At 45.7% G+C, this 25,178-nt stretch overlaps 1 long non-coding RNA gene across 1 annotated transcript; it reads left to right on the top strand.

The window, feature by feature from the left end:
* Positions 1–88: 88 nt before the first annotated feature.
* Positions 89–1,962, top strand: LOC142857602 (uncharacterized). Its single transcript, XR_012911838.1, has 3 exons — positions 89–325; positions 1,316–1,446; positions 1,852–1,962. It is a non-coding gene; the product is annotated as an uncharacterized LOC142857602 (long non-coding RNA).
* Positions 1,963–25,178: the final 23,216 nt, after the last annotated feature.

The raw sequence follows: 25,178 nt of genomic DNA, 5'->3' as shown, positions 1-25,178 counted from the left end.
CCAGATAAGTCAACCCCATAAATCCCCTTTACCGTGTTCGTCCTTCAGTTCTGCTGCTCTAGAAGTTACTGGCTGATAGACTCTTCAAACTTACTGTTCCTTTTAAAAGAAAAGATAAATATCTAAAAGTTAACAAACCTCCACTGCCTTGTTTCAGCAGCCGCCAAAGGCAGCCTTGCATATGGCAGGACTCCAGGTGATACGAAAGCAGCCCTAGCTCCCAAGACACCGCCTGCACAAGCTTTCTCCTTTGTATCGCTGTAGGGACACCAAACAGGACTGAATACCCCACTATCCGCCTCCAGCTCTCAATATAAATTAAAAGGTGAGTTCTGCTGTGTCTAACACAGGCGTTGGTCTGCATGAACAGTGAGATGGGGCACTACAGAGCACTGTTGTGTCCTCAGTGTCCCTGTTCTCTGCCCCGTGTAGCCAGAACACATAGGTACATAGGATACCTCTACTCCACAGGGCCTAAGACAGATGTTACCTATGGTGTCCTTGTCTCCACTTACATGAATTTATTCATTCAAGAAGTCACTTCAATGTGGGAAACCCTGATGTGAAGTCAGTTTAAGTTCTTGTCACCAGAGAAATTTAGCGGCATGACCTCTATTGTATCGTTCATCAGAGGGAATCAGCCAAACACCTTTGCAGACAATGCATTCAGAGCCAAGCACGGATGCCGGCCTTGGTCCTGACAGCTGCCAGACTCAAGATTCCCTGGACCGGACAATGTGTTTCAGTCTTACCTGACTCTGTCAATCAGTACAAATGAGATCACAGCATGGGCAATTGCTAGTTTCACTTACCATCAAATGCCTGACGGGAGAGGTGGAGACGACACGTAGATTTTAATCAAATTCACCTTCCCAAATGCTGTGAGAATGGGATGTTGCGGTGTTCATGATCTCCCCAGGCAGCGCCGCTCTTCGAAAGGAAATTCCCTGTAAACAGAAAGAAGCATTTCCTTAAGTGTCTTTCAGCCATTTTAGATTCTTCTGTTGAGAGTTCTCTATTTAGGTCTGTACTCCATTTTTTAAATTGGGTTATTTGTTCTTTTGATGACCAATTTCTTGAGTTCTTTGTGTATTTTGGAGATCAGACCTCTGTCGGATGTGAGGTTGGTGAAGGTCTTTTTCCATTCTGTAGGCTGTCAAAAAACTATTCTTAGGAAGAGGTGTAGAATGGGTTTCTGAAAATGATGCTTTTTTTTTTAAACGAATAGTAACTTACTGTACCTTTAAGATTAAATCAGTGACCACCGACCCTAGTAACTCAAAGGCACAGGTTATCTTCGTCTTTAATGTTCTAGAGTGGGCATCATGACCTGTGTGGCCGAGTCTCAGCACCCTAGGAGCTGGGTAGAAAGGAGGATACATGCAGCCGCCATGGTATAACCAGGCCCTGGTGGCTCGCCAGAGCAGGACGCATTGGAGGGACAAGGTAGGTGTGGGTTTTGCACGGTAAATGTGGGCAGGCAGTCTTCACATTATAGCTGTCTGTCTCTTTTTCTTCGGCACTATATGGTCTGTGGTTAAATCTTGAGAGAGCATTGTCAGCACTCAGCCCCCTCTTCCTTGTCCAGGATTAATAAACTTTGTTGGAATAACTTTAGTTGTTGCATAGACAGACTGTTTTGAACCACAAATATACCACAAGAGGAAAGTGTGCGTTCCATCTTGGATATGTGCCATGCATGCGCTGAAATCACAGGCTAATTAGACAAGTAAAATCTATAAATCAATTTTACTGGTTCTTTGGAAACATACCTTTTAAAATTGGGGTAAATAGAATAAAGATTCAATGCAAATATTGCTTATGACAATTATTAAACCGGTTTTGTTTCAGTGCTGAATGATGACATGGAGACCAGTGAAATGGGATTTATCCACGCCAAAGAGAAACTCCTCAGGCAAGGCAGTGAGCTGCTTCCCCAAGCGCCCAGCCTCCAAGGGTGGCTCTCCTCACAGTGGGCCGCTGCTTCCCCAAGCGCCCAGCCTCCAAGGGTGGCTCTCCTCGCAGTGGGCCGCTGCTTCCCCAAGCGCCCAGCCTCCAAGGGTGGCTCTCCTCACAGTGGGCGGCTGCTTCCCCAAGCGCCCAGCCTCCAAGGGTGGCTCTCCTCACAGTGGGCCGCTGCTTCCCCTTTGTGGTGAAGGATTAGCTGTCTCCTCGTGCCTGTGCTGGTTTCACTTTTCTTTCCCAACACTTCAGCAGTGGTGGGCATCCTCTTGGATAGTTCTGGAAATGGTGCAGTCTCTTGCACAGACTCTGGTGAGGGCAGTTTACTGTGGGCAGGCGGGTCTCTGCCAAAACTATGAGAGGGGAGCAGGCACCAAACACTGCCCGTGAGAAGGGGATGCACAGACCATCTCAGGATGCTATGTAACAGATGTGAACCCCAACGGGGCGGGGCAAACCTCCCCACTCTGGCTGTCTTGATGAGAACAGTGTTCTCCCTGCTACCTCAGGTTCCAGACAGCAGCTTTGCTGTCTCCTTGTGATTCGTTTTGGGGACCGAAGCCTAGGCATACCATCTAAGCTGCCTTTTAATCCACATGCCTCTTTCCTTCTGGCGTCACGTTCCCTTACAGCCTCGCTTATAGTTGAATGTGGAATGTAGCTCTTCTCTGGTCTTCAGTGGAAACACATCTCACACCTGCAGAGCACCGCTGTGGGGAGACACCAAGCTCTGCTGTGCTGTTATTGACAGAATTTTGAAATAGATGCCACCACTGTGTCTCAGCGAGGAAATCTGAGGCCTTGGGGAATTCGCGTCTGGAAAAGCCTGGGGGTACTGAGATGCACACACTGACCTGCCCAGTTCCGTTAGTCCATGGTCTCAGCCAACTCAGTGAGCTTGTAGTAGGGAGAGAGTGGAGGCCTAGGAGGGGTGCTGGGAATGAGAAGTCAGTGCTAGAGGCAGAACAGACAGTTTGTGCTTGGCCTCTGCTTCATCTTGGGTTTACCTTAAAAGATTGGCTGTGAAGAAATAAGAACCCGCTGTATGGGTGGAACTTTTGCTAACGTGGCTCTCTTCCTTTCTCTTTGTAGAGAGTAGGAATCTCAGCAGGTGACCTCTTAGCCCCCTTCCCAAGGCACTGCAAGGCTTTACTAACCCGGAAGCCATTATTTTACAACCAAAGAGAAACAGGGTCTGCTCTCCTGAGCAAGCTCCACCCTGTTCCTCCCTGTGTGCTGGGCCAGCCATGCTCACTGACATCACCTGGGGTCTCAGCCGAGGCTGACAGTAACGAGTAACCCTGGCCTAGATGAGATGGCTCAGACCACAGGGACCTAGGATTTCTAACCTACTCCTAAGAAGCGCTTAAATGGCACCTCCCCATGAACTCTCACTTGGCTCCTCAGCCTTGTGTACTGTCAGTACAGTGAGTGTACTGATGGGCTCAGGGGAAGCCGGTTTCACCCAGCAGGAGAATGGCAGCAGAGACAGTGCTTTGGAGAAGCCCAGGTATTTTGTAGAAGGCCACATTCCTGTTGTACCCCACCAGGCTGTTCAGCAGGGGTATGTGCCACACCGCCCGTATTTTAGAGGATTGTCAGCGTGATGGCATCTTAAGGAGAACGAGCTAACTAGATTACTTAGTTTAGTGATGTCACCGAAAACTGTGTCATTGGTACAACTGTGGTCACCGAACGGCTGTCGTCTGTGTGAGCAGGCTCTGTGCACTGATAGCTGAGGTGGTGGCGCACTACAGTAAAGATACTGAACTATCGAGGAACTCTTTCCCTGGTGTCCCTGTTGTTGTTCCTTTGGTCCCTGCCCTAGCCACGCCCACTCCTTTTAACTCCTGACCCCGCCCTGACATCGCTCTCTTTCTGCTTTTCCTCTCACACGGGGCTTTTGCCTCCCTCTCTCCTCTCTCTCTCTCTCTCTCTCTCTCTCTCTCTCTCTCTCTCTCTCCTCCCTCTCTCTCTCTCTCTTTCCCTTTATTTCTTTCTCTCCTTGTTAATAAATTCTTATATAGCTATTTCCTGTGTTTATATGTCTGACCTGCTGCCACCGCCACCGCCACCGCCACCGCCGCCACCGCCGGGACCCGCCGGAATTTGCTGCCGGGCGGGAAACCCCAGATATTTAATTATTTAACAACAATTGGTGCCAGTCTTACCCTGCCTTCTCACCCGGTTTTCACTAAAATCCTCCTGTTAACTCTGTTACATGTGTTTTGAGCAATGGCATGTCTCTGATAGGGCCCATCAGAGTTGTCCACTTGCCCAATTCCCGTACACTCTTTCTATACATAATAATACATATATTTTAAACTACTATGTACCTTTAAGTCTCTTAAGCTGTTCTCTACCATTGTCAGTTCTGCCACTAATTACAAGCAGTTTTTTCCCTCTATCTGCCTTTTTACAAATGTAAATCTTACCTGTTGAGAGCCAGTGCGGTCAAGCTCAGACCCAACTTTCCAAACGAATTCTATACTATAGTTATACCTGATAAACAGCCCTCAACTGCTCAGAGATCTGGGGGATGTAATATTTAAGTATTTAATTTTTAAAAAACTTTTCACAACAATAAAAAAGAGACAGGTTGGCTCCTAGCAGCAGCTCTCTGCTCCCTCCAAAGAAGACAAAAGACAGACATGCGCAGAACAACATCCTTCAACTGCAGAGCGCTGACCATTGGGCAAACCTGCCTTTCATCTGAAGTAAAGACCTCTAGACGTGGACGGAATCACTGGAATCGACAGCCTAGCTGCTCAGGTCAAGGTAGGCCTGTCTTCCTACAGATTTCTTAGCCCACAGGATATTCTGGAGCCTGGCAGGCCCTGTGCTAAACAACAAAGTTCAAGTGCAACCTTCAGCGACCATGGAGGACCCAAAAAGAGTAGCTCTGGGTGCCAACCAAGTAAGTTCTCTGTTATTTTCTAATCAGTAACTCAAGTAAAATCTTATCCTTCTCAAAGATCTCTGACAGTTTGACAGCTGAGAGGTTTTGCAAAGTGACCTCACCAAACAAATTTCAAACCAAATTTATCTCTTATGCTACAGTCATTATGTGTCTAAAACTTCTGTTTTCACAAATCCAAGGAGTTCTCGTGAGTTCCAGGGAGCCGAATTAAAGAATCCATCTTAAACAGGTCAGATACCCCCTCAATCCCCTGGTCCTAAAAATTTTTTCCCCTTAATTTAACTTTGTTCTGCCAATACCTTAAACAGGATAAGAGATACCAGTTCCATGCCACAGACATCGGTCAAAAGCAAAGAGACCAGCTATGCCAGGATGTTCCCAGCACCCAGCCTTCTCTCGCGCCCCCCCAAAGACGACGCCCACAATCAGCCGGAAGCTGCCCCAATTCGCCGCCCCAATTCCTTCAAACTGGAGTGTCTAATTTGCTTTTTATTAAAAGCAAGATGTGGGAATGTTGTTCCTTTGGTCCCTGCCCTAGCCACGCCCACTCCTTTTAACTCCTGACCCCGCCCTGACATCGCTCTCTTTCTGCTTTTCCTCTCACACGGGGCTTTTGCCTCTCTCTCTCCTCTCTCTCTCTCTCTCCCCCTTCTCTCTCTCTCTCTCTCTCTCTCTCTCCCTCTCTCTCTCTCTCTTTCCCTTTATTTCTTTCTCTCCTTGTTAATAAATTCTTATATAGCTATTTCCTGTGTTTATATGTCTGACCTGCCGCCACCGCCACCGCCACCGCCGCCACCGCCGGGACCCGCCGGAATTTGCTGCCGGGCGGGGGGACCCCAGATATTTAATTATTTAACAACACCTGTCCCACCCTTGGCCCCTGACTGCTGCTCACACACCGTATTGTGGGGTTTGTTTTGTAAAACGTAGAGCTGATCAGTTTCTCGTTCTAATCAGAGCAAGATGGAAAGCAAGAGGCAAATGCCGATTGGCTGCTCTAGACTATTACTATTAATTGAAGGTGCGTTACATCTGCTTATGCTGTGGAACATTTGTTTAATGATGCAAAGATGTGCTGCATTCTTTTATGTTGCATCTGTTTAACTCTGTGAAGCTGTGTTACGTTGCCTGCTTAAAACACCTTATTGATTGGTCTAATAAAGAGTTGACCGGCCAATAGCAAGGCAGAAGAAAGGATAGGCAGGTCTGGCAGACAGATCATAAAAAGAGAAAGAAGCAGGAGAGATCAAGGAACAAGAAGAGAAGGGGCCAGCCACCCAGCTACACAGTCAGCCATGGAGTAAGAGTGAAAGGAAGACTACAGGCGTAAGAAAGGGAAAGAGCCCAGCGTCAAAGGGGAGGTGGGGTAATTTAAGTTAAGAAAAGCTGGCTAGAAACAAGCCAAGCAAAGACCAGACATTTATAAGTAATAATAAGACTTCATGTGGATTTATTTGGGAGCTGGGTGGGGGCCCCCAAATGTGTAAAGAGCTCAAAGAGTGAAAAACAACCAATAACAATTGCCCCGTGGGTCTCCCAGAGCTGCTGGGTCTCTTCCCCAATCCTGCTCCTGGCAGTTTCCCAAGGCCCAGCGCCCCAGTCCTGGTACTGACTCACTGGCATGCCTGGGTCACTCCAGCCAGAGGTCCAGCAGACAAGCGAGATATAGGAGTTGCAGGGCACAGGTCATCAGAGAGCTGTGCAGCACCAGGGCATGGCCTGCTTCCAGGTGGGAAGTGGAGGGCTTCTTCATGAAGTGTCCTCAGTGAGAGTTAGGAACTCCACAGGCAACAGCCAGTGGCCGTATCTATCAGCTCACGGCGGCCTCTGTCCTCACATCTTCTTCATTCTGACCCTCCCTGTCCAGCTCCACAGTGGCACCACCAGGTTAGTGATGCAAATCCCATATCTCAGAGCTCATATTTCTGTTTTTTTCTATTGTTAAAAAAAATCCTTTTTGCGATGACCCAAACACTGTCATCTTCACTAAGAAGTTTAATGTAATTTCTTAACATTGTCAGACATACAACATTCACATCCAGCACATTTCACCAGGTCTGACATTTTGCCTCACGTATATTAAGGCACAGATGCTTAGTGAGATCCTAAAAAGAGGTCAGAAAGAATTGTGGAGTCAGCTGCGTGTAAGGCAGTGTTTGTAATGTCAGCTCTGGGTGTGATCCTAGAGAGAGTTTGAAATGGAAACATTTAGAGATTTTAGGGGTTAAAAGGGGAGGAAAGTGCAGCAAAGAAAACAACATGTTTATATAAAAATTGAATTTCAAAAATATTTTTTTCCAGCTTTATGACTGTTAACATCATGGTTAGAACTTGACCACAGGCAATGCTATTTTTCTTTGATTCATGTCTCTAATTTTCATATAGAAGTTAATAGAACATTGCATTTCACTCTAATATTGCACTATTATAGTGGAAGGTATTCTGTATATTGGCCTATTTCTATGTTATTATTTATTAGGCTTACTCTCTATTCCTTTATGAAGACACAAACTTGATGGGGTCACACAAAAAGCATTTCTTGTCTACAGTCTGCTTGCAAAAGGCTGGGTTCCACATCCCTTGGGAGCTCAGACATCACGGTGTTATAAAGATCACAAGCCCCTGGCGCCCTGAGAGACAGCTCAGCAGCACCCTCTACCCCTATCTCAGGGCCACACAGGCCACAGTCAGGCATTACAACAAAAGACCTTTATGATCAGAAATGTGCCGTTTGTCGGACCATAAAGACAGGGAGGCCTCGAGAGAACTCCATGCCAAGTGTGCTGGCATATGCTTCCTTGCTTTGAATTTTAAAGTTGTTTTCCTCGGAGAGATTTGACCCCCATTTTGCCTTTAAGGCAGGGAAGGCAGATGCATGAAGTTCCATTTCATTAGAACAAAATGCACCCATAGCTGTGGTGCAGCAAGACTGGGGCCCAGGTGCACGGCCCTCTTTGGCCCTCTGCTTCTGTGGCAGGAGCAGCCCGGGGCACTGGGAGGAAGGTCAGGCAGGAGTCTCTCCAGACAGGCACTATCAGGAGCCACCCCCCACAACGTGACTCAGCAGTTTTCAACCTGGAAGCAGCCATGGCGATGAATCTGCGCTTTTGAGAACACTGATTACCACTATTAGCGAGCCAGAACGAAGAGACATTTGGCATTTTCTTAGATGTCTTCCCAAATTACGTTGTAAAAATAGAAAAGCAAGTACAAGGACACAGCGTCTGACAGAAACAAATCAAGTTTATTGTAAGAAATCCTGTTTGGTATTTGTGTCTTTTTCCTGATGAATGCGATCGTTTGGCTTATAACATTAGGTTCTGTTGTTCCGTGGCACTAAATACACGCACATTGAGTGAGGCGGGGAGCTTCACCTGCCTTCAGTGTTTCAGCTGTAATTTGGGGTACTGTCTGTTCCAGATACCCCAGGATCACTGGTCTGTCAGCCCTGTAAGTGCCCTCATACTGAGACTGATATTCAATGCAGAGTCTTGCTCTGTTCACTTACTGTACCGTCTTAGGAGGGTCACGGTCGGATCTTAAGGTTTTATGTCTATGTAGTTTTGTTCATGCATTTGATATATTAAAGGTGATTTCGTTATGCTGAAAACATTGAATTTAGTCGTGCTATGCTTCCCTATGCTTCTGTGAACTGCTGTGTTCATTGCCGGGAGCTTCAGGCCCTGTCTGCCTGCCGCCTCCCACTCCTGTCTTCATGGTAAGTAACTGTACCTGAGCAGGCATGACTCCGGATTTGGATGGGGCCAGATACAGGCAAACAGGCTTTTATACAGTGGACCCTGAGACCTAGGCGTCACCTTTGCTGTCCCCAAATGACCCAGTAGGGGCTGGTAAACTGTCAGTGGTGTTTATGTTCACAACAGATTGCTGAGAGGACATTAGGGGTGAATCAGGCTGCCATTCTGAAAATGAGCAGAAACCACTGCTCGATGGCGTAGGTGAAAGCAAACTCCAGAGCCAGGAGGACCCATTTTGGGCAAACCTGTGCTACCATTTGCATGGAAATTCCAAGTAGAGTCCTGGGCTTCCTAAGGTATAAGAAGATGTCTTTGTATGAGTACCAGCTGTTATACATCACCCTCTGTGAAAAAGGGGTGGGCATAATAGAGCCATTTTCACCAGAATGAAACATTTTCCCATGGAGGGAAAGAGAGGAGGCTCATAAAACTCAAGAAAAAATTACAAGACTCATGAATGAACTCTTCCCAGAGCAAGAAGAGACTGGTGGGGCTGTCCACAGGGTGGCTAAGAAACTGTGGATCACGAGTCATTGCTTTGTGCCAGGTGGGGATGGGCCATGTGGACACAATTCACTCCCAATGCTGTAAGTAACCCAATAAGTTTATTGGTTGTCCAGGCTCAGTTTGGATGGGATTGTTTCCTTGCTGTGTTTTAATACCTTATCTGGGGTCAGGAGACATTTGTTCAGATCTCCCAAAGAAAAGCCTGTAGATAAAAACTTCTGCCCTGCCTGGTCCTGCAGCCATTCAGTCCCAAACAAACCCACAGAGGCTTATATTAATTATAACTGTTTGGTCTATTGTTCAGGCTTATTACTAGCTACCTCTTACAACTTAAATTGACCCATAATTCTTATCTATGTTTAGACATGTGGCTTAGTACCTTTTCTCAGTAAGGCATTTTCATCTTGCTTCCTCTGTGTCTGGGTGGCAACTGACTCTCTGCCTTTCCTCTTCCCAGAATTCTCCTAGTCTGGTTACCCCCACCTGTACTATCTGCCTGGCTACTGCCAGTCAGTGCTTTATTAAACCAATATAAGTGAAAAATGCACATGACATTTTTGACAGTGTACAAGAGCGTTATCCCACAGCAGAAGCCACACAATGGAGGGTAAGATTGCTTGTCTGTCTCTCTTTCCTTTTAACCCCCAGAACACTGGACTCCTTCTTTCTCCTGTGATCTAGAAGAAGAATGTTCTGCCAGGTCTTACATCCATCCCCATTCTAATTGGGAAAATGTGAGTTTCTGTAACTGTTAGAATTTATGTCTAGTAGAGGTGACTGGAATCATAATGAAAGGCATTGTGGGTCACTTGTCCTTAGTCTTCTCTTTTTGTTCAAGGCTTCCCTCACTCTGATAGTCCTGGGGTTCAGGAGACACATTGTGGGTCACTTGTCTTTAGTTTTCTCTTTTTGTTCAAGGCTCCCCTCACTCCGATAGTCCTGGGGTTCAGGAGACACATGGTGTAGGTGGGAAGGATCCTTAACTTCTTTGAGTCGGCTCCCTTCCTTCAATCCCGTTCTGGCTGTCTCTTTTGGCGTTATGCAATCTCTTCCTCTCTGTGAGCTGTGAAGCCCCAGCACCATACTCTGCTTCCTCTTCCTCTAGGAAGTGAACTCAGCAATCAGGAAATCTGAATCTCTGGAGGTAGAGTCAGGCAGAGCCACATGTGTGGAGTCTTCATGTCTGCACACCTTCTAACAATGCTCATGGCTAAGGAGACTGAGGGTCACAAGTTCTAGGTAAGCAACTCACGCTGACTGGACTTGAAGCCTAGACTCTTACTCATCAGCCATACTCCTCGGTGGGGGATGCGGGGTGTCGAGTGGCTGAGCTCTGCTTCCGTTCTGTTGACCTGCAGTTTTGTAGAATGGTGAGAACAGAGAGGGTGAGAAGGCTCCACAGAAACCCAGGACTATGAGAATAGCAGTGTTCTGTGTCTGAGAAAGCACCATGAGGGTCTAGAAGAAAGGAGTGCTACTGAGCGTGGGTGTCTCCTCTACCATTCTTTGTGTGCAACTTACAGAGAAATGGGTTTCTTTGGGAAGTTTTCCCACCTGCATGTCATTATATTTTTCATATTTATATGTTGTCCACAGCTCTCCCATTAATTGCTGATCCCTATCTTTCCCTCCAATGTTCTCATTTCTGCTTTTATGTGTGTGTGTGTGTATATATATATATATATATATATATATATATATATATATATTCCACATATATATGTATACCAACACACACACACATATATATCTCACATGAACATATACCCCAATTCATATTTTGCTTACAAGAGAAAGATGCAATATTTGTCTTTCTGAACCTGACATATTTGCTGGATGTAATAGTCTTTCTTACCATTCATTTTCTTGTACTTGTCTTGATTTCACTTTCTGTATGTTGAATAAAATTCCATAGTATCTATCTATATTCGAGAATTTGCTTCTCCAGCCATGTGAGGAGGGATGTCTAGGCAGGTTCCATATCTTGGCTATCGTGAGTGGCACAGCAGAAACATGGACGGAGATCAGTGAGTTCCAAAAGCGAAGTCACACCCAGATCTCTATTATTTTATGCACACATTCTGTATTGATTGCTTTTCCTGTTCCCATGACAAAGGTACTGGTAAGATCAATGTAAACAAGGGAAGTTTACTCTGGTTCCCCATTGAGCTTCTGCCTGTCATGGTCAGACACATGGCACCTGCCAGCTGGAGGCAGACAGGGATGCAGCCAGTGCTGAGATCAGCTGAGCCCGGGGAACGGTACCACAGCACTTAGAGTGGTTCTTCCCACCCCAGTCAGCCTCGTGGAGACGTTCCTTCACAGGCATGCACAGGGTGTTGTTTCCTGGTGATTCCAGATCCTGTCAACTTGATGGCACTAACACCTACAGGTGACACTTTCACCTCCCACGCTCTGAGCATTCATTCCAACTGGCTATGCTTAAAAGCACTGACAAAGAGGAAGCTTGCTCCTGTTGTGACTCTGTCCCACAGGAGGTTGCCCACCGCTGGGAGAAGCATAGGCCACTGGTGTGAGCTGTCAGACTTCCAGCCCCTTAGTGCAGGGACTGGTGGGCCCCTTATGTTCCGTGTTCCCTGCTGTTACATGGGGCCATGCTCTATTGCTCTTTCATATGCTTTGTTCCCACAGCCGCCATGGCGGCCTGTCTCAGACTCATGGCCAGACTTCATAGGCTCTTAGCAGTTCTGCAAGACACTCCCTGGAAAATTCACTGTAATCTTCTCCTTTTTTTCCACTCATTATGGTAGCAACCCATCTACTCGCCTCACGTCCTAAGATGAAGCTGAAATATTTCTGTTTGGATTTAAGACTTGTCAGATAGCTATGTTAATTTTGACTGATTAACTATCTTCTTAAGTCTGGAAACAAATGTGGTATCATGTCTGTAAATCTGAGGGGTTCCTTTACAAACCAGGTGCTGTCAAAGTAGTATTCTGCAATGATTATAGTCTACAAAGAAACTTCTCGATTAGACCTGGACTGGCTAGACTGTCCAGCAATATATAAAACATAAATCTGAACATTGTTCTTGAATATTTCATCCTCAACCCTTCCACCAAATGGATAGATTTTATGACTACCAGGCAGTGCATGTCAGTGGTGACATGGGTCTCTTTGAACAGACTAAAGATTTTCAATAATTCGTTCAATATTTACCACCTGGAGTTTAGTATTACAGTTTTCTTGGTTGTGAAAAGGGTACAGATAATTTATCCTTAGAGGCCCAATAAAGGGATCCAGAAGGGCTTGGCATGTTTGTACATGCCTGCCTCTCTGTGTGTGTGTCTCTCTGTGTGTGTGTCTCTCTGTGTGTGTGTATTTGTCTGTGTATATGGGTGTGTGTCTGTGTGTGTTCCTCTGTGTGTGTGTGTCTCTCTGTGTGTGTGTCTCTGTGTGTGTGTGTCTCTGTGTGTGTGTTCCTCTGTGTGTGTGTCTCTCTCTGTGTGTGTGTGTCTCTGTGTGTGTGTGTCTCTGTGTGTGTGTGTATTTGTCTGTGTATATGGGTGTGTGTCTGTGTGTGTGTTCCTCTGTGTGTGTGTCCCTCCGTGTTTCTGTGTGAGAGTGTGTGTGTTCGTCAGAATTTGGGGAAGATATTCATGAAGACTGGGTCTAGGAAAGTCAAGGCATCTCATTGTCAGTTTGCCCCTCAGCACCCAGCCCACGGCCAGCGTGGTGTCCAGTGATCACAGCGCAGGGTTGTGAAGGATGTTGGGAGGCAGAAATGTGCTCTTCCACAGTAAACTAGGCAGGGAACCATTTTCTTCCCTGGGCATCTTGGCCCTCATTGATGTTCCGTCTAGACAGAGTGGTCACGGATCCAGGGGTTATTCTAGGACGTGGGCTTGTCACCACTATGTATCTCTCAGCAGCTCCCACTGCAGGGCTTCTGTCACCCCTGAAAACGGGCACCTCGATCTCGTGTCCTTAGATCTCCTGTCTTCATGGATCCCATGTGTGCTCAGGTTCTATTTGGGGTGAGTAATTTGTAATCCTGAAGTGTTATTTTTTTCTAAACTTTATTTATGAAATTATGCCATATCATATTCTGGGATTTCATATAAATTTGTCCTTGGCTTGGGATCTAAACTCAGAAATAGAATATATCAAAAAAATATAGTTCTCACTATAGAATCCAATATTCTGACAAAAAAAGCTGATAAAAATCTAAAAATATAGTTGGTATTTTCCCTTAGTGTTCTGGGAGGAGATTACTGGCTTTTCAATCTTTGTTTTGCTATTTCATACGTTTAAAGTTTTAAGCTATTTCACGATATCAACCATTTAACTTTTTTCTAATATAAAGGAAAATTCTGTTTCCCAATGTCACGTGCATCTATATTACGTTTCGTTCTACCGCTCTTGCGGACTATAGGTAATGAACTGAAGCGACACCAGCGCTTGCCCCCCCTCCGTTTCCTGATGGCAGGCACAGCCATGTTTAGATCAGTAAAGCCTACACAAAATAATATAGCAAAAATGGACGCTGTCGTGATGCACTGGGAAATCTCTGGGGTCCTGCTCCCTGTACTTTGAGACCGCTGTTGAGTAGAATAAAGATGCTTGGGACGCAAACACAGTGCAACCTGTGACGGTTGCTCTGATTCTCAAGATGGCTGCTGAGCGAACGACGGATGGGAAGACGGCAACACACAGCCTGGATACAGTGCCCGAGTGTGCGATGGCCCGCGAGCTGAGTCAGGAGCCCAGTATAGGAGTACAGCATTTCATCACGGTACTCGGAATGTCCTTATATACCTGACATTTAACAAATTCTTAGATTGTGGTTCACTGCGGGTCGCCAAAACCGTGGGAAGAACCACAGACTGCAATCACTAGGTTGCAGCTACAGCAAGGATTTCATGTTTTATGTAGTTATTAATAAAGACACCCAGCGGCGCCCATTCTGTGAGCCCAGTTCTGCCACCGACACAGCGGCTTGCTTTATTTTGTGAGAAGGTTTTAATGCTTATCATCTCCGGCAGCAGACACGCATGGCTGTCTCTCTCCACCAGGGGGCAGCACGAAATCCCACAAAGGCAAGAATTTCAGACCCCCCCCCCCCCCACACCAACAGACAGCTGGTTACTCTCCGATGTGAGTGAGCGGCCCTCCCTCCATCTTTCGCATGACGATAGCAGGCATGTCTATTAAAGGGGGGAAATAGCTTTCTATTGGGGAGACAGCGCATCACAGAGGCCCAGGCCTATGCTTCTCACTTTTTTATTACTGTGAGCCCTTCTGATGGTTCTTCTGTGAGCCTTTCGTTACTGAGAGCCCATCTCTCTGTTGATATACCATTTGGCCGCGATGGGTTTCAGAAAATATTGCCGCGTAATAAAGAGTCATAACCTGTGTTGATAGGAGGGTCCTGTGATAAGGACAGTAAGAACAACATCACACTTCTGAGAGATTCCTCTCCTGAACATACGGCCACCCCCAGAGGAAACAAACACACACACGCCTCCCCCTCTTCCTCTCCCCTGCACCCCAGACCCACACAGCAGCACTGTAGGTATGTATACTCATCAAGGTCTTTGGATTCCACAGGATTCTCTTCATTGCCTCTCTCTAAGGTAACCCTTCTATTTGAAAGTTAAACCTTCATAAACTATAATCACATCTAGCGAAGTTTCATTTGAATCAGAATAATTTGATCGTAGGCTATCTAAAAAGAGAGTGAAGTTCTGTCTTGTGGACTTTGCCACCATCATTCCTTTGGGAATATGTGTTTATGGGGTTGGCTTTCTCAAACGCTGAAGTAAGAGAGGAGGAGTAGTTCTTGAGATGTCTGTCTTTTCTGTTACCCCCAAGTTGTTTATTCTCAGAAACATTTAGTTCCACTATTTATCCTGGAGGATTACATAAAATGTCAGTTTAAATTCTAATGGTTTGGTTAGGTCAGTTTATTTATGTGTGTGTTGGTTCTGTGTGTCCTCAATGAGTTCTGTCTCAACTAGATACATTCAGATTCTTTTATGTTGATACTTTTTAACCAGGGTCCTGACTGTGGGGCTGTTAGAGAACTCAGGCAATGGGCTCAGATACAGGGCACCTAGCTCAAGGCCACATACAGACAAGTCAGAGAAAATCATGATAAATTGTCATAATACTTCAAAACAACGCACTATCCTAAGCAAATATCCCTAAACTCCAGATATTTGAGAATGTCTGCTATTTCAAAGTAGAAATTAGGCCCTAATTGTGTTATGAACGTCTATAAGGCTATTGTCCCATAAGAGATTCTCCTGAAAGCACAGAGTTTCTAGTAAGATGATGCCTGAGGACAGGACACGCAGGAGACCTCCCTGTTCATGGGAAATCAAAGTGATTACAGTTTAAGACAAATTCCTTTCTTTTTTACTCTTTATTTATTGTGTGTCTTTCACATCATGCATCTCGACCCATTCATCTCTCTGTCCCTTCATATCTACCTTCTGACCCTTGCAATGCACCCAAATAAAACAAAACTTAAGGGAACAAAAGAAAGGGAAATAATTAAAAGTCTCACCATGGAAGCTGCAGTGTGACACAGTGAGTCACACACTAAACCCTTTTGTCCACGTGTCTTTTCTTACAAGTGTTCATTGCAAAGAGTCACTGGTCTGGTTTGAGGCCTCTGGTTTCTATTACACTATTGATGCTGGGTTTTCATCAGGATTCATTCTGGATATCTCGTGGTTTCCCTGCGTCATGGAGATCCTGCGGCTTTGGGTCTGCGGGTCAGGTCGTTCATGTGCTTCAGCAGATCACAGATGTTGGGGAGGGCCAAGTCATAACCATGGTTCTGAACCTGGGCACCTGCAGGGTTGGTCAGCCTGCCTGCGCACCACCAAGGTAGGCTCTCAGCACCGCACCAGCTGATTCATCCCTTGCAGCGACGAGCGAGGGGCAGGGCCAGTTCTCCTGCTTTGATGCCTTCAGTGTCAACTCTCCCCCCACCCACACCATCTGATGTGGGATGTCCTTCTGTATATGTGTCGCTTTTATTGGTTGATGAATAGAGCTGTTTTGGCCAATGGCTTAGCAGAGTGCATCCAAGAGGTGAATCCAAGTAGAGATATATAGAGAAAGTAGGTGGAATCAGGGAGACGCCATGTAGTTGCCAAAAGAGATAGATGCTGGAACCTTACCAGTAGGCCATGGTCTCATGGTGATACATAGATTAATAAAAATGGGTTAGTAATTTAAGATGTAAGAGCTAGCTAGAAATACACCTAAGCCATCAGCTAAACAATGTAGGGATTAATATAGTGTCTGTGTAATTATTTGGGTCAGGGCAGCCATAAAACACAAAAAACAGCCGGGCGGTGGTGGCGCACGCCTTTAATCCCAGCACTAGGGAGGCAGAGGCAGGCGGATCTCTGTGAGTTCGAGACCAGCCTGGTCTACAAGAGCTAGTTCCAGGACAGGCTCCAAAGCCACAGAGAAACCCTGTCTCGAAAAACCAAAAAAAAAAAAAAATAAAAAAAAAAAATAAAAAAAAACAGTCTCCAGTTCCAACCATCAGGGCTAACTCTACTGTGTTTCCCAGGTGAGGTGTGGGAGCCACTTTCCTGAGCACTGCAGCTGATGAGGGACATGGACAGTCTTCCTGCCTCCATGACCTTAGGGCCAGCCCCTCCACCTGTCCCAGGATCGATGTCCCAGGGTGGGTGGGGATATTATATTCTTAAGCCTCTGGTTTTCCTTTGACATGAGCAGTGTGCCCTGAGATCTGACTGATGGGTGGGTTTGAGTGAGGGGCTTCTTCTTGTCAGCTCTAAGAGAAGCATGTCCTCGGAGAAGACGATGGGAAGAAATTGTGCCCTGAGAGGTCAGAGGGGAAGACATCCCCTGGGCTGTCAAGAATCTGTCTCTGTGATCTGGATGGAACTCCATCCTCATAGAGTTTCTATAAGTGGATTTTAAGGTCTATAAATCATATTTTATTCACTCATAGGAGTGGAGATCATCCTTTTGTGTCAAGTTGCAGATAGCACAAGGATAATGTGTTGACACGCAGGGCTCTGCTTCAGTGACCTTACTCAAACCCATTTCCCACATGGATGACGTTTTATGGTCTTAGGACCTCTCTCGTAATGATCATTGTGTTAGACATTTATTTTTAGGAGACATTCTCCCCAACCATTAGATAACTGCTCTCTAATGGAGCTCAAGTGTCGGTCCTCACCTCGGCCATCATCCTTCCTGTGCGGACATCATCTGTTTCAGACATGCTCATTCTCCCTGAGATTCTATGGCCTTAGAGACGGAATGCTGCCCCCTACTGTTGCGTATCCTAAACTAGGAGTTTGTGGCTATGAGTACTAATGAGCATCTGATAAACAAACACAAAATAAGAGATTTGAATTTCACAAACCAACATGTTAAGGCCCAGGGGACACAGCCCTATACTGGGAGGCAAAGTAGACAAGTGTTCATGACCACACTTTTTCCTAGAGTATTAGCAAGCCTTCAAGCTTGTCGTTAGCAAGGACTCTGTGCCCTTTCTAAGTTGAATTAAGCCTTGTTCTCTATTATAGACTTTGGCTGAAGCTTTAATCATTCATATAGTTTCACCCTATTATAACACAGCTCATTACTCATGTCAGGTCTGTTAATATATTAAGTGTCCACTGTCCACTGGAACCAGGCAAGATGCTGTCCAACACAAAATTAAAATCAAAGGACAAAATGCACAGCCTACCCACAGTTCATAAATTCTGATTTCTCACAACCTGACTCTGTCACAGGTCATGGTGAGCAGAGGTGGTGATGATCATGGCCCAATGCACAGATGTCAGTAAAAGGCCATCATGTTTGTTGCAACCCTAATTGGCACTGTGACAGATTTTTCTGATTACCATGTTATCTAGTAGTTTTGTTATTTTCATATTTAGTAAATGTTATGATTTGGGTATGAAGTGTCTTCCATACGCTCATGTGTAAAGCACAATACCACGTCTGCTCTTCATGCTCTTGGCTACACGCTACTGTACGGTACACACCTGTACTACGTGACAGTTCGTGAGTCTCAGACAAGGGCCTGGAGATGACACACACAGAGACAGAGACATGGGGGACATGGGTCATCCTTGAATTCTCCAAGAATGCCCCCTTTATTGTGTTTCAGGGCAGCTTATATAGGGATCCTTAACTGACATCACGCCCCAGTCAAACCCACCGGAAACCACTCCCCTGCCATCAGGAACTCCTGAGGGTCTCGTGCTCAGAGCAGCTGCAAACACAGGAAAACAAATTGTTTTGCTCAGAGCAGCTGCAAACATAACAAGTTGTTTACAGGAAATTCAGGGTCTGGGGGTCCACAACCCCCACAATCATGCTGTGGGATAATGATTGGGTACACGTAAAGATTTGTCACTCATATTGGTTTAATAAAATATTGATTAGCCAGTATCCAGGCAAGACATATAGGCAGGGTGACCAGACTAGGACAATTCTGGGAAGAGGAAAGACAGAGACATAGCTGCAAAACAGATACCGAGAATGCTGCCCTTAGAAAAGTTACCATGCCACGTGGCTAAGCATAGATAAGAATTATGGGTTATATGAACATAAAGCATGATTTTTCCTCCTCTTCCAAAGAGCTATACATTTTATTCTTAAAATTCACCGAGCAGTGCATGTCACACTAGTAACAGTAGCCGATTCCGTAATTACCAATTAAGGCTTTCATTTTAGCATCTGTTTCCAGCCTTGGTTGGAGTTTCCTCAAGTCCAGGGGTCCTTGTGTCTGTGTCTCTGCCTTGCTGAAGAGATGTGGCTAGAACTCTATGGGCAAAGACCGTAAGGAGCAAGTTTTGACTGATTTCCTGTTTCCGGGGCTCTAATGTTTTCACGCTCATCTCAGAATGACTTGGGATTGTTTGGAAGTACAAGTGTTTCAGCTGTTAAGAATATCTGGTGATATCTGTGACCTAGATGAGAGGATGGCAGAGTTCAGTTGTGTTCTCGGGGAATTCTATGGTAAAGGTGGTTTGGAGGAAGAGAGTTATTTTTAGCCCAGTCATTGTTGGTCCTTAGTCATCAGCCTGCTGATACCAGATAGAAGGAACAGAAAACTGTAATAGCCCTCGTCCTCGTTAGAGAACAAGAGAGAGAGGAAATAATGTCACTGTGGACCCTGGGATGCAAGATGAGAAAGCCCGTGAAAGAAAAGCTGGAAGAGCCTGGGGCAGAGGGCACAGAAGTCTCTCAGCAGGGTAAGCCAGCAGACAAGGCGGCTTCCGGATTCCAGCTACCTCCCAGTTCTCTGCTTCTCAGCCATGGGCTGAGTTTCAGGAAGCAGAAGTCAGTGCAAATTGAGCAAGACTGAGCTGCAGATAACTAAAGAATTGATGATATTAAGCAGGTTGAGACTTTTCCCCCTCAGGGCACAGACCAGATGATTTAAACATTTTTAAAAATGTATGTTTTTTTAATTAAAAGTTTTAATTTTTTGAGAAGTTCACTTCTACCCTTTCCTCTAATACTTCCTGTGTCTCCCTCCCTGACCCCCTTCTCAGATTCATGACCTCTTCTTTAATTTATATTGCTTTACACTCACACATGCGCCTGCTCACACACACACACACACACACACGCACACACACATGCATGCACACACACACGCACACGCATGCACACACACACACACATAGGCGCACATGCACACACCCTGCTGAGTCCATTTAGTGTTGCTCATATGTGCATGTGTTGAGGGCTGACCACTGGAATGGGCTAACCTGTTGGGGAAAGGGTGTCGTCCCTGGAGAAAACCGCTTCTCCTTCCCTCATGGCTGTTGACTGTTTGCAGCTCTTCACCTGGGTGGGGGCCTTGTGAAAGTTCCCCATCCGTATTTTGTTTCAGATGATACACTGGCACTCGTTTCTCTCGCTGATGATGATTAGGGTCAATGACAACATAGTAGCCATGCTGACATGATGGTGACCTCTTCTGATCATGTCCTAGCTTCCTCTAAGCCCTTAGTGACAGAGTCAAGCCTGCTTGTCTTCTAGTTTCAGTGGTGACTTCTCCTCTTGTCTTCCACTTCTATGTATCTACAGCCGGCTCATGACTGCCTGTCCTCACTGCCTCCCTCAGCAAGCTTCAGGTTATTAACTGAGCTCCCCGGACTCTGGCTACATTTTCATGCCAGGCTAGAGAAGGGTTCCCACTTCCGTTTTGCTGGGGCTTTATGTGCCGGTTTCATGGATGTTGTGGTCAAACGTCCTGTTCAGAAGAGCTCAGGGGAGGAGAGGGTTTGTTTGGATGCCAATTTCAGGTTACACTCTATCGTTCTGGAGAAGGCAGAGAGGATGAGTGTGTTCTTGCTCGTTGGCCTGCTGCTCAACTAGATTACTCCACTTGCAAAGTTGAGGGCCTAGCCTATGAAATGCTGCTGCTCATACTGAGGATGAGCCCTTCTGACCAATCAAGGCAATCATGATGACCCCTCATAGACATGCCCAGGGTCACCTGACTGGGGCAAGCACTCCTTCACACTCCCTTCCTTGGTGATCCCAGATGGTGGCCAGTGTACTCTAGAACCCATCAGCCACTTGGCTATCAACAGTGTTACTATCTTTTATTGACCTCTTTCTCCATGCCAGCTGGAGCTCAACCTCTACTGAAGACCACCAACAGCCATGAAAAGCGGTTGCTCTTGTTATCTGACTGATGCTCCATTCAGTGCTCTTCCTTGGGTAGTGACGGATGCCATGGTGGACAAGATGGTGTCACTTCCTGTCCTGCTTCCTCACAGAGAGACGATGTGAACAGTTTGGTGTCCCGCAATGAGTCACCTTACTCTGGGGTCCTCTCCTGTCTCTGTTTTTGTTATTCTTCCATCTTCCATGCATGTTCTCATCTAAACTCATGAGAGAACAGTTTGTACTATTGCATAAACTTCTCCCACTAGGTATTTTTTCAAGGTCAGGTTAGAATGACTGTACAATTTTATTACGAAAACTTCTGATGGATTTTTGAGTCACTTCCTGCTTTAATGTCTCCTGCTGCTGGGAGATACCTACAACGGTTCTCTGAAGTTCAGAAAATCCCTGACGGTTTTCCATCCACTTGGCTCAACCTAAGTCACTGTGAATACAAAAACGAAGAATTCACCTTGGCTTTGAAGCCTCATGGCCTAGTTAGGTTAGACAGACAACGGGGGACAATGTCTATCACTGTACATGGGTCAGGGCTTTAGTAGACAGCCGTTGCAGCCATTTGGGGACAGAACAGATCGGTGGGGAAGGTATTAAACAGTGAATAGGGACTGTCCTGGTATCACAGAAAATGAAGGCGCATTTGTGACAGATGCCAGCGGTGCATGCAAAGACACTGCTATGGAGAGAGCCTGTGCCCGGAGAAGGAAGAGCCGTGGCTGAATGGTGGGGTGTGGAAGGGAGAGAGCAGGTGAGCGAGCAAGTGAGAGTGAGAGAGACAGAGACAGATGGGCAGACAGACAGACAGACACACAGAGAGACAGAGGACAGACACAGAGAGAGACACACACAGAGAAACAGAGACAGACACACACAGAGACAGAGGAGAGAGAGAGAGAGAAACAGAGACAGACAGACACACACAGAGACAGAGAGACAGAGGACAGACATACAGAGAGAGAGACAGACACATACAGAGAAACAGAGACAGACACATACACACACACACAAACAGAGAGAGAGAGAGAGAGAGAGAGAGAGAGAGAGAGAGAGAGAGAGAGAGAGATATTTTCTCACAGAGCCCTTATCAGCTGGGAAGAGAGTCCATATAAACAAATAAAGACATTGCAAAATTTACATTTGAAAAAGTAAATAGTAAATGTTAAGATTAATTTGGAAAATTTTAAATATTTCACTTTTATAGGATAGACAGATTGAAGGGATTTTTATTGTATTTTTATTTATTTATTCCTTTATTTATTTTTGGTTTTTCAAGATAGGGTTTCTCTGTGTAGCCTTGGCTATCCTGGTCCTTGCTCTGTAGAACAGGCTGGCCTCAAACTCAGAGATCCATCTGCCTCCCCAGGGCTGAAATTAGAGTTGAACAAGACCATGTCTGGCCTATTTAAAGGATTTTAAAATAAAAGCCTAAATTTGCTTGGGAGGTCACTGAGTAACATGTGTATACGCTAGACATCTCTGCAGTCAGCACATTCTAAAGAGTAATGGCAGCAACTGGAAATTTGCTTAAAAACTCACTGTGGGACTATGGGAGGAGAAATTGGGTTGGACCTTTTTATTTTTAATCTCAGAAGACCCTTCTAGACAACATCAGAGTATGTTTTCTGTGTTTCGTATTTACTATGTAATGGCGTGTCAGTAGGATTTGAATATAGAACTCTCATCGCTCTAGTATCAGAAAGACCTTCCTCATGACCATGAAACGAGGGGTCATTCCATATTTTATTAATGAATGAAAGAATATCCACGCCCCCTTCCCCAGACTCAATTTTACTCTTCTCTCTCTGTCTGTGGCTAATGGAATCATAAACATCACTTAAATGGTTGAGAGGCTGGAGTCAATCTGTGTGGGAGAACCTCAGTTGTCCCCAAATCTGATCATGAGTGGTGACCCCAAACCTCTTCTCACAGAAGACAAGAAGAGTCAGAACCCCAGGAGCAGAACTGGTATGGATTTTCTGTCTAATTTAAGGATCGAGGAGGAGTCAAACCTCACTGAGGATGGGATGATTTCTTAAAGGCTGTACCTGTACTTCTCTCCCACTTTCTGGCACAGAAACATACATTCTCTAGATCTCACTGAGCAGTGGGATGTGCAGACAAATCCAGCGGCTGAGGTTATAGTCAAAGAACAATGGCTCTGCAGTGAGCTGGGCACAGACTAGGAGGAGGAAGCACTCTTGTCTCCTTAGTTCTCCAGTGCCAAGCTTGATAGTCGTCAGCTCAGCAGGATAGAGACCCACCCAGGAGGGCAGCCCTCTGCCAATCTGGTGACCTGTGATGGACGGTACAGGTTGGGTTAATTGAGAAGCGAAGCCCTACATTAACTATAGATATTGCCTTTCCCAGGGCGAGGGTCTTGGACTGAAACCAAGCTGAGGATCAGCATTCACAGCTCTCTGCCTCCTGACTCAAAATGCAGTGTCTGCCACGACTTCTCTGTCCTAATACACCATTCCCTTGAGCTATTAGCTGTCATAAGCCTCTTCCTGCGTGTGCTGAGATTTTATCACACCACATCTTCCCCACTTTTAAAATGAAGGTTCTAGATCATTTCCTTTTGTTCAGATATTTTACAAGAATTTAGGCAGTAGGCTGTGCCCAGGTTTGGATGGAATTGGATGCATTCTTTACCTATGGCTCACGTCTCAAAATCTGGCTCTCACCCAGTACCTGTCCCCTTGACTTATAGAATCATTTATGGTAATTTTTGTTACAGAATAGCAAAGCCACACTCTCGGCTCTGTCCCTTACTGGATCCCGCCTGAAGTGGAGCCTCTTCACCTTGTATAAATATGGCGAAGGTGGAGCCTCTCTTCCCCTTGTATAAACATGGCAGAGGTGGAACCTCTCTTCCCCTTGTATAAACATGGCAGAGGTGGAGCCTCTTCACCTTGTATAAATATGGCGAAGGTGGAGCCTCTCTTCCCCTTGTATAAACATGGCAGAGGTGGAGCCTCTCTTCCCCTTGTATAAACATGGCAGAGGTGGAACCTCTCTTCCCCTTGTATAAACATGGCAGAGGTGGAACCTCTCTTCACCTTGTATAAACATGGCAGAGGTGGAACCACTCTTCCCCTCATATAAACATGGTGGAGGTGGAGCCTCTCTTTACCCTGTATACACATGGCAGAGGTGGAGCCTCTTCACCTTCTATACATATGGTGAAGGGTGCTGGGCATGGTGTCAGACGAGCCATGCTGGTGACTGTATGCATTGGAAGGTTCTCCAAGGATGCATGGGACTCTCTTACATCTTCATCTTGAGAAAAATGATAGGATTCACAACAGCACACCTCTTGATAGACACTTCACCCATTGATTGTGCATGAGTACATCTGCCCCTACATCCATCCCACTTACGTCTAAACGCAGAGCTAGCACCCTAGCCTGCGCTGAATCTATTAGGAAATCCCCACCCTTATGGACGGAGCTGTGTTCTCACAGTCAGGCTCAGTGTTAGGATGGGTAGATGGTACTAGTCCGTGAGTCAGTTTCCTTCAAAACTCAGCAATCTGTGGTTGGATCCCAACTCATGCCTTTGTAAGCCAGTGCTAACCCCACATTTTAACGCAGGTAACCCGGTGTTCTTAAAAAGATAGACTCTTTTTTTCCCTCCCTACATGATACAGTGACTGGTCTACAATCTTTGCATGCAATTAAAAATTTTTCCTAGGGTCCAAAAGAGATTTTCCACGGTCAGAAGGAACACAGGCATGCTGTTCTGGCCCTGGCCCACCAGTGGGGCTCTAGGCATGGACCATTAGCATTTTTACTTGCTTTTAATTGAAAGGATGCTGTCCCTACCATTTTCTTCTTACACAGAATGAGCATCATGCTGACAAACATTGATCTTTTGGGAAATAGCATAAATGTACAATGATTAATATATTCTACCTTGTTATTTTAGAAGGACAGCTGGGTTGCTCTGCCAGGAGGCAAGCTACCGAGGTAGTTCGCTTTCTGCCTTTCTGTTTCTGTGGCTCCGTCTTGCATTCCCTTTGAATCTGCTCATTAGCACGGGGGCTGCCCAGGCAGGAGGGCAACAGGGCAAGGGCGTTTTCTTCTGCCAGCATCCAGGCAGCAGACTGGACAAACGAACAGCTGAAACAAGGGTCTGGAGAAGCAGACAGCGTTTTTAGCTTTTCTGCTTTTCACCTGCATCCGTGTAGACTTGATAGCTGAATATTAGCTTTATTATTTATTTTTACAGGTTATGGTTTCTTAGAAGATCAGAACATACCGGAAAGAGTTTTAAATTTCAATTACATACTTAGTTTCTTCTGCCGATATTCCCAATTTTATAGTTCTAAGTAGAAGAAATAAAATCTGAATACTTAC

Source organism: Microtus pennsylvanicus, chromosome 9 (assembly GCF_037038515.1).
Source record: "Microtus pennsylvanicus isolate mMicPen1 chromosome 9, mMicPen1.hap1, whole genome shotgun sequence".
Lineage (NCBI taxonomy): Eukaryota > Metazoa > Chordata > Mammalia > Rodentia > Cricetidae > Microtus > Microtus pennsylvanicus.
The sequence above is the reverse complement of the archived record's forward strand: the minus strand, read 5'-3'. Positions and strand labels throughout refer to the sequence as shown.